We start from the raw sequence: 11,952 nt of genomic DNA, 5'->3' as shown, positions 1-11,952 counted from the left end.
AACCTGGAAGGTATTGATGTGCCAGTTATATGAAGATGGTTAGCCATGTTAATCTGTCTGTAACAGTGGAAAAGAGCAAGAGTCCAGTAGGGTATGCGCTTTCGTGAGTCACAGTTCACTTCTGAAGAAGCAGGTCTCAAAGAGGTCAATAGGTTCTACAGAACAATAATAGTGTCCTTATCCCCTTCAAACGGTCTGAAGTGGTGGGCTTGGTGAAGTTAATTGTTAATTCTTCTAATGAATAGAAGAATTAGTGAGCTGTGACTCATGAAAGCTCATACTCTACCACAGGTACCTCTGGACTCTTGCTCTTTTCCACTGTTCCAGTTATATCAGTTATACTGTGATATCAATATGACTTTTCTATTTATTGCCTTCTGTAATTTCATCCCATCATGTACAGCTGCTGTCACAATGTTGTCCTCTGCTTTCAACAGAATGCTGGGATACCACCATGCAGGGGTGTGCACTGAGAAAATTTCCATTTCATTTTTGGTTACAGAGGTTCTGGAACAATCCTTTTCCATCACTAGTTTGTATCTGATCCATTTGATCTTTTTCATTTGCATGAGTTAGCCTGTTGCACACTCAGGAGGTGGGCATTCACCACACATGCACAGACGCATGCTGTTCTTTTCAAGAGGAGTTGGGGAAACGAGGAGCTGGAGTAGCTATTTTTATACCAACGGCACCAAAATCGCACAGAACACAGTCCTCCCTCTAAACCAGCGAATTCTCAAGTTTTGCCTTAATCACACACAACAACAACAACAACAGACCCTGAAGAAAATTAGTATCATGAGAAACTGGCTGGCTACAGGAAAGGGGAGGGGGAGGTAGCAGCATTATAATCCTTTCTGTTCACTTCTTTCTTTTTCTATAGTGCCAATAAATTATTACCTTTGGTGCCATATTACCTTGTGTTTACTCCCAGGGAAGAGTCTTTCAAATTGCAGCCTATGATTGAAGTCTCCCTTCCAAACGTTTCCAATGCTGATAGGCAAGGAGGTAAGGAGTCTCCCCTTACAAAGTCTGGATTGGTGTGTGTGTGTGGGGGGGGGAGAGTTCATTTCCCCTTCCAGTAACGTATCTCTCCCCTTGGGATATGATTGATGAAATGCTGTTAAGGTAAACAAGGATGCTGCCTTACAAGGTGAGCCCAGTGCCTGGGGATGCTGCTAGGTATGAACCAAAATGAAACACACCAACTTTTTATTGGAAGGGACTAGTTTCAGTTTAGTTTCCCGGTTTTGGTTCTATGTGCCAGAAGCTGCTTTAATGAGCCGAACCAGTGAGCTCTGTGTATAAATTCAGCTTGTTTTTTCTATTACGCACACTCTAATACCATTTTTCTTGAAGCTGGAGATCAGATGCCACAATAGTATTGTGACCATCATACAAATGGTTGAAGTCCATTGCCATATATGGTCCATAGTCCCCTTAATGATAAATTGACTTCAGCAAATCAACAGGAGTGATTTACACTCTTTAAAGTTGAAAATGCATTGTATACACGCTATTTTTATGGTATAGAAATAATACCGACAATGCAGTTCAGTAGGAATGGTTATCTCATATTTAAGCAGTAGAACAAATCACCAAGTTTGGGTTTAGGATATGTTGGAACTTTTCTCTTTTGCATAGATAAATCTAGTAACCATACCAAGGCCTCCTCATAGTACACCCGGGAAACTTTGAAATATGGAGCAGGATTATTAAGAGAAGTTCTATTGATTCCTCTTTACCCATTTTCTCCATGAAATCCAACAGTCCTTTTCCTCTTTCAAGGAATTTGGTGTGAGTTTCTAATCAATTCCTTTTTGATCATAGATAAATTTGAATAGAGGAGGGACAGGAAGGGAAGTTCTGCAAAAATTTCAGAATTTTACTCAGTAGTTGCTCAGAGGCAGGCAGGGTCCTCCCAAGTCTTCCTATCTTCCTGCTAGAGCGCCACCATAGGGTATATAACATAAAACAAGGGCTGAAGTTAAAAAAGAGCACATTGATTTCTCTTTGAAGAGAGAAACCCTGCTCTTAACTTAAAAAAGAGAAAAAACAGAATAAGAGAAATCAATGCCTATATGTAAAAAGTGAATTTTGGAAAAAAGAAATTCCCCACCCTGTCACAAACATAAATTACTGAGGGACTCCTGTTCTTTGGAGGGTGAGGTCATAAATTTAAAAAATGGGCAGAAATAAATAGAACGAAAGACACAAGATCTTGCACTTGGGTAAGAATGTAAAAATTGCAGGTAACTGGTTGAATTTTTCTTTAAAAAATCCAAAAAAAACCCAGCAGGATTATACATTTATTACGAAGAACTGAAATATCACAAAGTAGTGAGCATGCTTTTAAATTGACCTGGATGTTAAGTCAAAAAAGGGGGAAGGAGAGAGATGTTGTTTGGCACAGTGGAAAATATCTAGTTTGCTGTTTGAAAGCATGGAGTGGAGGAGACAATATGAAGATTTAAATAAGTTAGGCTGTGCTAGGTACACAAAAGATTTCAGCTTGCACCAAAATCTTCACACAAGGAAGCAAGGGCTGTTCTTCCTTTGGACACATAAAATGTAGTGCTGATTCAGATCTGTTTTCCAGGAGAAGTAAAGGAAAGCATGATGGTCTTTTTGTATCAACATAGCTGGAGAATAACTTCAGGTGGTGGGCTAGGTAAGAATAATGAGTCCCAGTTATTACCTGAGAAATGTCTCTTTAGCCAGCACCCAAGAGGAAAAGAATTTGGGAGCCACAGCTGACAACATGAATGTGATTTAGCAATGTCATGTCATCCTAAGACAGCAAGCACCATACTGGGTTGGCTTAACTGACAGTTTAAATGAGTAAGACACAGGCGATAATTCTCCCACTCTCTTTGGCATTGCTAAGGCCTTTGCTGGAATCCTGAAATCTGTTCTAGTTACATTATTTAAAAACAAGGCAGAGAAGCTAGAATCCAAAGGGAAGTATCAGAAATTATTGCATTCTGGAAAAATATGGACTATAATTAAATACATGATGAAAGAATTTGCTTAGCTTGGTGATCAGAAGACAATGGCTGAGAGAGGTTGTAAGACAAGATTTCCCACACTGGATCAAGGCTGGCGGCCACTGGAAGAGATGGGATGAACTAGACTGCAGGATGCTGGTATACTGTCTATTGTACCCCACTTTCTCCAAAGAGCTCAGGGTGATGTACATGCTTCCCCCCATTCATTTTACCTCCCAACAACCCTAGAGGTAACTTAGGTTCAGGAACTCGTCACACATGCACTAAACTTGTGCATGACGGGGGGGAAACCCAACTCTACTTGAGTTTAATATGTGACTACACTCACTTTCAAAATAGTTTGGGGAGGAAGGAAAAATGGCTGCTGTGTACGGGCCTGGAAGCAGGAGCAGTTTTGTCTGCCTCTGCTTTCCACCCAGTGCACTTTTGCAGATAGAAAAGAGCTTCGGGGGGGAGCTCTTTTGCTTTCTCTCATTTCCTCAGGTTTGCCCAGGAGTCACGTGGAACTGGCAGTAAGCTGCTCGTGCCTAAAGATGCCCTCTCATTTTGGGGTGAGGAGAAGGAGAAGGAGAAATAACACAGCCCAATCACCCAATCATGATCAACAAAGGAAGCAGCGGAGTGGCAGACATTCTGGAAACAGACACCCCTCTAGTGTTCCAGCAGTGTATCAATTTAGCTCATGCACAAAAACTTTTTAAATGGCTGGCACTGTGATACCACCAAAGAAGCCGTGAGTGATGACAGCACAAAGTCCCTTCAATCTTGATTATTTGAGTATGGTGTGGAATAAATAAACCAACACCACACCACTGATGTGCAGAAAGACTGTAGGCAAGCTGGTTCCATACAGTTCAGCTAGACTTCTAGGAAAATGAAGAACAGGTCTGGCATGTGGAATAGCCCAACATCAGAATTAGGCAAGCTTTATTAGCCTATTTAGAGTGCCATTCTAAATAGAGTGAAGTGCATTGAAATCAATAGGCTTAGAAGGTGTAACTCTACTTTCATTGGTACTGTTAGTCTCATTTAAATGGGAAAGAGCACTGAATGTGCAACCCAGAAACATTATCTTCTGACATGAGGATGAAGAAAGGTTGCATGAAAAATCATAGGAAATGCTTTGCTAACCTGTGTTTTTTTAGTACTTGCTACATTCCAATCCTTATCAAACCTTTGCTTAACTTTGAAATGCCAGGAATGTACAGGGATGCCTTCTTTTAAGCCACTGCAGTTTCCGCTGCCCAAGGGAGAGGGTTTTCTTGAGGAGAAGGCTCCTTGCTAGGACATGCTCCAGTGGAAGAAACAAACAACATGAAGAATTGAGCAGCGAATTATCTGTGCACAGAAAAGATTGTCTCCTTCCTATTCTGCTCAATGCCAGAACAATAATTTCACTCAGAACTATCCCCTCCTGTCTCATCATCTTTTATTTTGCTCCATTTATACCCCACCTTTCTCTTCAAAGGGACCCAAAGAGGCTCTCATTGTTCCCTTCTCCTCCATTTTATGCTCATAAAGCAGCTTTGTGGGTACATGAGTGTAGCCATGGGAGAAAGGAGAAAACTGAAAAGAGAAGCACCTGTCTGGTGATGAGCCTGTAAGGATCAGCCCAGCAGTGTGCTGTGAACAAAGGACAGGGAAATGCAAACCATTCTGACCAATGAAATATCTTACAGATACAGAACAACTGCTCATTCTACCTTTCATTGTTTACTTCATTTAGAGCCCACCTTTCTCGCGGAAACTCAAGGCAGATCACATGATACAAAACAATGTCATCAGACAACATATGACATCCAATAAACAATGCAATGCAACTAGGATTACAAAACTTAGAAAAAAACTTACAAAAGGAAAAACAAATGCATTTGGTTCCATCTCTTCAACCTAATGCTACACAGGGCCTCCTTACTTGCTACATGAACTCACTTTTGTTTTAAATGAAACCTCAACCCACCTCGTGTTTAATGTGTGACTATAACTGTGCAATCCTAAGCCTCGAGTCAGCACCCCTGGCCGTGTGTCGATGCAAATGCAGCACCACCCCGCCACTCCCTATGGATTTTTGCAGGAGGGCCATGACAGCGCAGGAGCTCTACAAAAAGTAAGATCTTCCATTCCCTTTCCCAAACATTTCATTTCTTTGGAATCATATTTTTAAAATATGCAAGAAGGAAGGGGCCTCTAAAAATCCAAATCCCATCTCACAAATCTAAATTTTAACAAATTCCCTCTGCCAGTGTAGAAAAAAAAATCCAGAATTCTTTCTCAAAATTCCAGAGTCTGAAATGCCTAATCTAATGAATACTGAATTTTCAAATTTTGAGGGAAGGTTTTGCTTTACTCGCCCCCCGCCCTACCTCCTTCGGAACTGGCATGGGACCTTGTGCCTCACTTGCGCCTCCACCCATCTGCCAAGTGTCTCCATTGGCAGCAGCCCAGACACAGTAGTCACGGTAGATAATTTACACACACATGCTCATGTTAAAGGTAAGCTTACAGTCACATGTTAAACACAAGGTGGTTTGGGGTTTCATCCAAAGCAAATTCACGTTTGTGTAACATGTGGGGAGGCCCATAGATAGTTCAATCTGTACTGTGTCTTATGTTTGACAACTGGCGGGACGGAACAAGTCACCCCACATCATGACTGAGCACTGCCAAATGCATAGGATTTCTTTAGATGGCACTTGGTTGGGCAAATGACCTGACGTAGTTTGTATTGACAAGGTTCTGATGCCAAAGCCAAAAAGAGATCATGATGCTGATGGAAAACCAAAGATAAAAATAAATCCTCTTAAATTGTACATGAAGAGAGTTATACTTCATCTTCTGATTGATAGAGTGCATCCCCACTAAAAGAGTGATGTACTCTTTCCTCATCAAATTGCATCTTCCAAAGGGATTCAACTACATTAGGAGTGAAGGGGACTGTGTGCATGTGTGTGTGTGTGTGAGAGAGAGAAACCTAGCACCACTCATCTACATTTACACGCACCTTTAATGAAACAGATACAAGATAATACACAATCAATAAATGTACCTCTAAACATGTACAGAGGATCTTCACCCCTGAACAACTGCTGGCTGTCCCCATGAGGCCCAGAATGAAAGATGTTGACTTATGCCTATGCCTGAGTCCCGGCAGTTCTCTCTTTAGAAGTCCCTCGATACAACTCATGCCTCTCTTGCCTGCATTCTAAAAATTCACATTTACCATTCTCTCAAAAACTCCTTAAACTTTGAAAAGTTTGCCTTTGTGGTACTGCTCTCATGTACCCACTAAACTTTCTGCCTCTCTTGTTGTACCTGCTCATTATCACCACTGGCTTTGGAGCAGGTGCAACACACTCTGAGATTTGTCAATATTTCCTGTTTTCCTGGTTCCACAGAATCAAGGCTTGATTTCAAGTACTTTTTCAGGAAAGTGAGGCATTCTTCTCCTTCTTCCCTCCTTACTGGATGTTTACATGATGAATGCAACTAAAAGAGTCCTCATAACCAGCAGTGGTTTACCAGTGTTTATATGCCTTGAATTGTGAAATGAATACCAGTAAATCCTCTCAGAATAGAGATATGAGAAGTCAGAAATATAAAATATTGCACACTTTTCAAAAAGTTGGAGGAACATTCTGCGTGCAGCCAATTCATGTGTGTTGGTATACAAGCTATACTGGTCTTCTGCCTTTCTGAGGTTTTTATTGACAAAAAAAGGTGCAGTTGGTGCTCTTTTGGAAAAAGTTATTTTAGTAAGGAGACTCCCTAGATGAGGGAATGTATAGGTCTCGGGCATGTTAAAAAAAAGAAAGTTAGCATAAGAGATAAACTCTGAGAAAAATGTCCTTTATATTTCCAGATCCAGGATGGGAAGGATTTTACCATAATTGCTTGTTTTGGGGTAGGACAATACCGGTTCAGGATTCAATCCATGTGGTTTTTTGGGTTCTGGATTTTTAGGTCCATTATTTTCAAAGAGAAAGGTATTTGAGGGTCTGGGGGTGCTGTCTATAAAGATAATGGCACCAAATTTGCAAAGAAAATGTAGTCTTCCTTCTAAACTAAAGACCCCCTAAATTTCAAGCTGATTGAACAAAGCGTTTTGATTTTAATACCTTCCCTCCCAAATTGGTACCTCTAGACACAGATGCACTTCTTTCTACTTATTCCTATGGGGGGAAATGGCAGGAAAGTTCCAGCCAGCCACCAGCACTAAAAAACCTGTCTGTATTCATTTCATTCAAAGGGTCAGATTCTAGGACCCGTGAACAAGGTGCCCCCAGCCATCTTACCTGCAGAGAAAAAAGGGCCCCATCCCCACAAAGGAGGGAGGGTAAGAGAAAAAATGAGCCAGAACCATAACTCCACTAGGCCTTGTGCCTGGCTTGCACCAGCCAGGAGCTGCTTTCCTTACCTAGGAAACCAGTAGAATCAAAGGAAAGCAAGATGCCTGTTGCATTGCTGATGGTAAGCACCTGAACTCAAAAAAACAACATGGATTTTTTGGGGAGGGTTTTTTGTAATTCTCAAGTATCCTGTATTTGTGTTACCATTCTGGAAAATCATGACAATGACCCCAAACAGCAATTTTCGTATATATTTTCAGCTGAGGAATTTCATAATGCACACTCCTAGTTATCATAGATTAGAAGTGAGATAAGCTATTTCTATGAAATCCAGATACTGGCTGCATCCATATGAAAGTGCAAAAAGACACCCATATTGTACAGGCAGCATCAAGCAGGGCAGGGGCAGACCACCATTCTGTCTGCTTGGAGAAGGCAGTGCCCAGCCTGGGCAAGCTACATGTGAATGTGCCCAGACAACACAGCTGGATGCAGCATGCTGGGCTCAGCAGATGTCTGGGCCAGCAGAGCTGCAGGTAGAGTTGCCAGGTCGTACTTACTGGAAGATGTTCCTCCTGTGGGTACAAAGTGTGTGCGCGCTTCTGGCACTGACATGATGACATCACTTCCGGCCCCAAGTGAAGCGTGGGAGCATTCCTGTGGGCAGTGGAAGTGATGTCGCTGTGCCCCACTGAGAGTATGCCTGCTGTGGGCTTGAGGATAGCAGAGAGCAGAGAGCAGGGACATTGTCTCCACACCCTAACTCCATACTGCCACCCCCTCCCTCTCCCTGCCCCTTTATCATGTTGGGCTTCCACACAGCCTGGCAACCCCAGCTTTGTCCATCCTAGAAGGAGGAGCTTACCTTCACCCCCTTGTTGGTTTCACTGCATGTGGAGCATCCACAGGGTCACTCAATCTGCAGCCATCAATACATTTGTTCTTTTGAACTAGATCACGGGAGATTTTCCTTTGGTGCCATTTAAAGGAGGAGGCCTGGGGGCCTTATGAGTTCTGCTTAGTCTTGGGCAAGCTCCCCAAAAGTGGGGGTACATTATTTTCCATGTGGGTGCAAAATGTGTGTGGAAGCAGCCTCTAAAATAAGCTGGAGAAGGCTCAGAGATACCAGCAAGGAAAGCGGCTGAAGTTCGAAGTAATATTATCTGAAATTCATCTCTCTCTCTCTCTCTCTCTCTCTCTCTGCTCTTTGAGAATGGGAATAGCTAGCTCATCATGAGCCTCATGTCCCTTGAGAGACTGCAGCAGTTCTAGGGCTGTGTGGCACTTGAAAGGACACTCTGACACACACATTAATTTTTTTAAAATAACTGTATGATTCAAGAATGGATCAGGATCATTTTGTAGCCTGGGAGACTTGGAGATAAGAGGATATGATTGAGCATAAGCTTCTATAAAATAAATAGGAACTGATTGTCCTCTTGATAGGAATACAAATAGGAATCTGGAGTGATTTAACTGAATAGAGTAAAAATAATTGGAAATAAATTAAATGTAATTTCATTCAGAGTCATTAACCCAATGTAAAATTAGTACTAATGAGATCAGAATCAGGTCCACAGAATGAGCCGTTTGTTCAGTATTCATTATACTACAGACAAGAGCCTATCACAGGCTTAAAGCACTGGAGTGCTGTGTGCTGATATCAGTGCAATGTCTGCACAGCTATTTGGTATCCTATTCTCTCCCGAATCCCAGCCCTAAGGATGTGTGAGCAGACCAACATTCATGGAGCTCTTAGAATGCCAGCAGCAGCCACCAATCACAGAGCAGTATGGTGACAAGACCCCCCCCCGCCCACACACATTAGCCATATATAGAAGGGACCAACAGCACACAATGGCACTGCCATTTCTCCATGATATCATCATCCCCTGCCATACCCACTACAAAAGATTAGAAGAAATAAAATCAACACATACACACTCTTTGCTATATGGAGTCCTGGTCATGATGACTCATGGACAGTTGGCAGAGTTGCTACAGTTGGACAGGGCAGGAACGGAGGAATGGAGTTCTGCAGGGACTTCAGATGAATAGGATCAACTTTCTTGTCCTGGGCAAAGCTCCTGTGCCTTCAAAAGCTACATCAGTAGACAGCATAATGGAGAACTTTCCTTACAGAGAGTTTTCCCTTTCACTTGTGCCACCTACGTGCCCTTCACATTCTCATGCCTCTCCTAAGTGTTACCTACATTTTAGAGTCATCTGCTGGAGGACATAGTTATTGGGCCAATATTCCTTGTACATAGTTCACTGAAACTCAGCCCATAATTTCCATTTGTGCTGCTCCATGAGGCCATGCTCTGATCCTGTAAGGCAAAGGAGACAAAATTGTTTGACCAGATCTAGTTTAGTTCTTGATGTGTGTGTGTGTGTGTTTGTGTGCTCCCTCCCCCTGCTTTTCTGCTTGTAGCCTGAGCCATGTACATATGATATAATACACTAAAGCTGTTGATGTGGGTGCTGCTGGCCTGTTTAAAGGCTGTCTCACAAAGTGGGTCAGGCTGAAAGGTGATCCTTTCAGGTGCTGTCAGCAAGCCTGAAGGAGCAAGACTGCATAGTAAAAGGACAGACCATATGCCCCCTCTCTTCCTTGTTCTTCTTTGAGAAACTTGGCCCTGCGCACCTGCAACACGGCAAATAGGTCAGGTTGCTTGTACTTCTTATCAAACCATTTCTTTCTTTTTTTCACTGTCCCAGTTTCTGTACCATAAAGACTCACTGACCTGTTTATCCCAGCTGTTATTATTGTATGCCTCCATTTCTGGAAAGATCTGCACGCATTGTTTGCACGCATTGTCATCAATCTGACAGACCGTCAACTCTCACCAGAAGAAACCTCCATCTTGGCAAAGGGAGGAAACTTTGCAGTCACCCCCACCAGAATTCCTGTGGAAGACATCATTGCAAATGTAGAAGCTGCCATCCGTCATCTACCTGAAGAGGAAGCTGAGGAAATAAGAGGAGAGACAGCCAGGATTTTGCAAGTGGGATCTCATTTTAGTTTTTTGTAACTGTGTATTGTAACTGTGTATTGGTTTGCTTGCATATCAACACCAGCCATAAAATGAGAAGTCAGGATTGGGACAAGGTCGATAATCTCACCTACAGGAAGATGGAACAAGTGTTTACCAACCACACATCCAGACAGAAGCAGAAGTTTAACAAACTACAGGAAAAAAGACAGACAAGCCCAATGCTCGACAATGCACGCATTGTCATCAATCTGACAGACCGTCAACTCTCACCAGAAGAAACCTCCATCTTGGCAAAGGGAGGAAACTTTGCAGTCACCCCCACCAGAATTCCTGTGGAAGACATCATTGCAAATGTAGAAGCTGCCATCCGTCATCTACCTGAAGAGGAAGCTGAGGAAATAAGAGGAGAGACAGCCAGGATTCTACGAAAGGCAAAGCTTCCCACCAGCAATATAACACGCAAGGAGAGAAATGCCATCAAGACCCTCAATGCAGATCCAGACATCATCATTCTACCAGCTGATAAAGGCAATGCTACAGTGATCATGAAAACGGAGGAATACAAAAAGAAGATTAAGGAACTCCTGGACCCCTCCACCTACAAAAAACTAAAACGAGATCCCACTTGCAAAATCACCAGGCTAACAAATGCGCTGATCAAGAATTCCTCACTACATCCCGACACGCACAGAAAACTATGCAAGACTGAAGCACAGCCACCTAGACTATATGGACTCCCCAAAATACATAAAGATTCAGTCCCACTCCGACCCATTGTGAGTGCCATTGGTTCACCGACATATGAATTAGCTAGACATCTGGCAGATCTCCTGCAGGACCACATCGGGAAAACCTCGTCTTACATCAAAGATTCAGCAGATTTCATCAACAAAATCAGTTCTCTGAAACTCAATCCACAAGACATACTTGTCAGTTTTGATGTTGTATCCCTGTTTACCAAGGTTCCAGTAAAAGACACTATTGCACTGATTAATCAGATTTTCCCAGAGGATGTAACAGCCTTATTCCATCATTGTCTGACAACCAGTTACTTCCAATGGGACAACGAATTCTATGAACAGATGGATGGGGTGGCCATGGGGAGCCCACTCAGCCCAGTTATAGCAAACTTCTACATGGAACATTTTGAAAAAACAGCTCTAGAATCAGCACCCCACAAACCCAGTGTATGGTTCCGGTTTGTGGATGATACATTCATCATTTGGAGCCATGGGGAGGAAGAATTGAGGGAGTTTTTGAATCATCTCAACAACATCCACCTGAACATACAATTCACAATGGAGAAAGAAAGTGAGGGAAAACTCTCATTCCTGGATACCTTGGTCATCCGCAAAGCAAACTTTCAGTTAGGTCACAAGGTCTACAGGAAACCAACTCACACTGATCGGTACTTACACAAAAACTCCAATCACCACCCCCGACAGAAAAGAGGCATAATGAAAACATTAGTGGATCGTGCAAGACGGATATGTGAGCCGCGCTTTCTCAATGAGGAAATTAATCATCTAAACCACGCACTTCAGGCAAATGGCTACTCCAGAAATGAAATCCGAAGAGCAATCAAACCCAGGATGAATC

Source organism: Eublepharis macularius, chromosome 3 (assembly GCF_028583425.1).
Source record: "Eublepharis macularius isolate TG4126 chromosome 3, MPM_Emac_v1.0, whole genome shotgun sequence".
NCBI lineage: Eukaryota > Metazoa > Chordata > Lepidosauria > Squamata > Eublepharidae > Eublepharis > Eublepharis macularius.
This window is presented reverse-complemented; position numbering follows the sequence as displayed.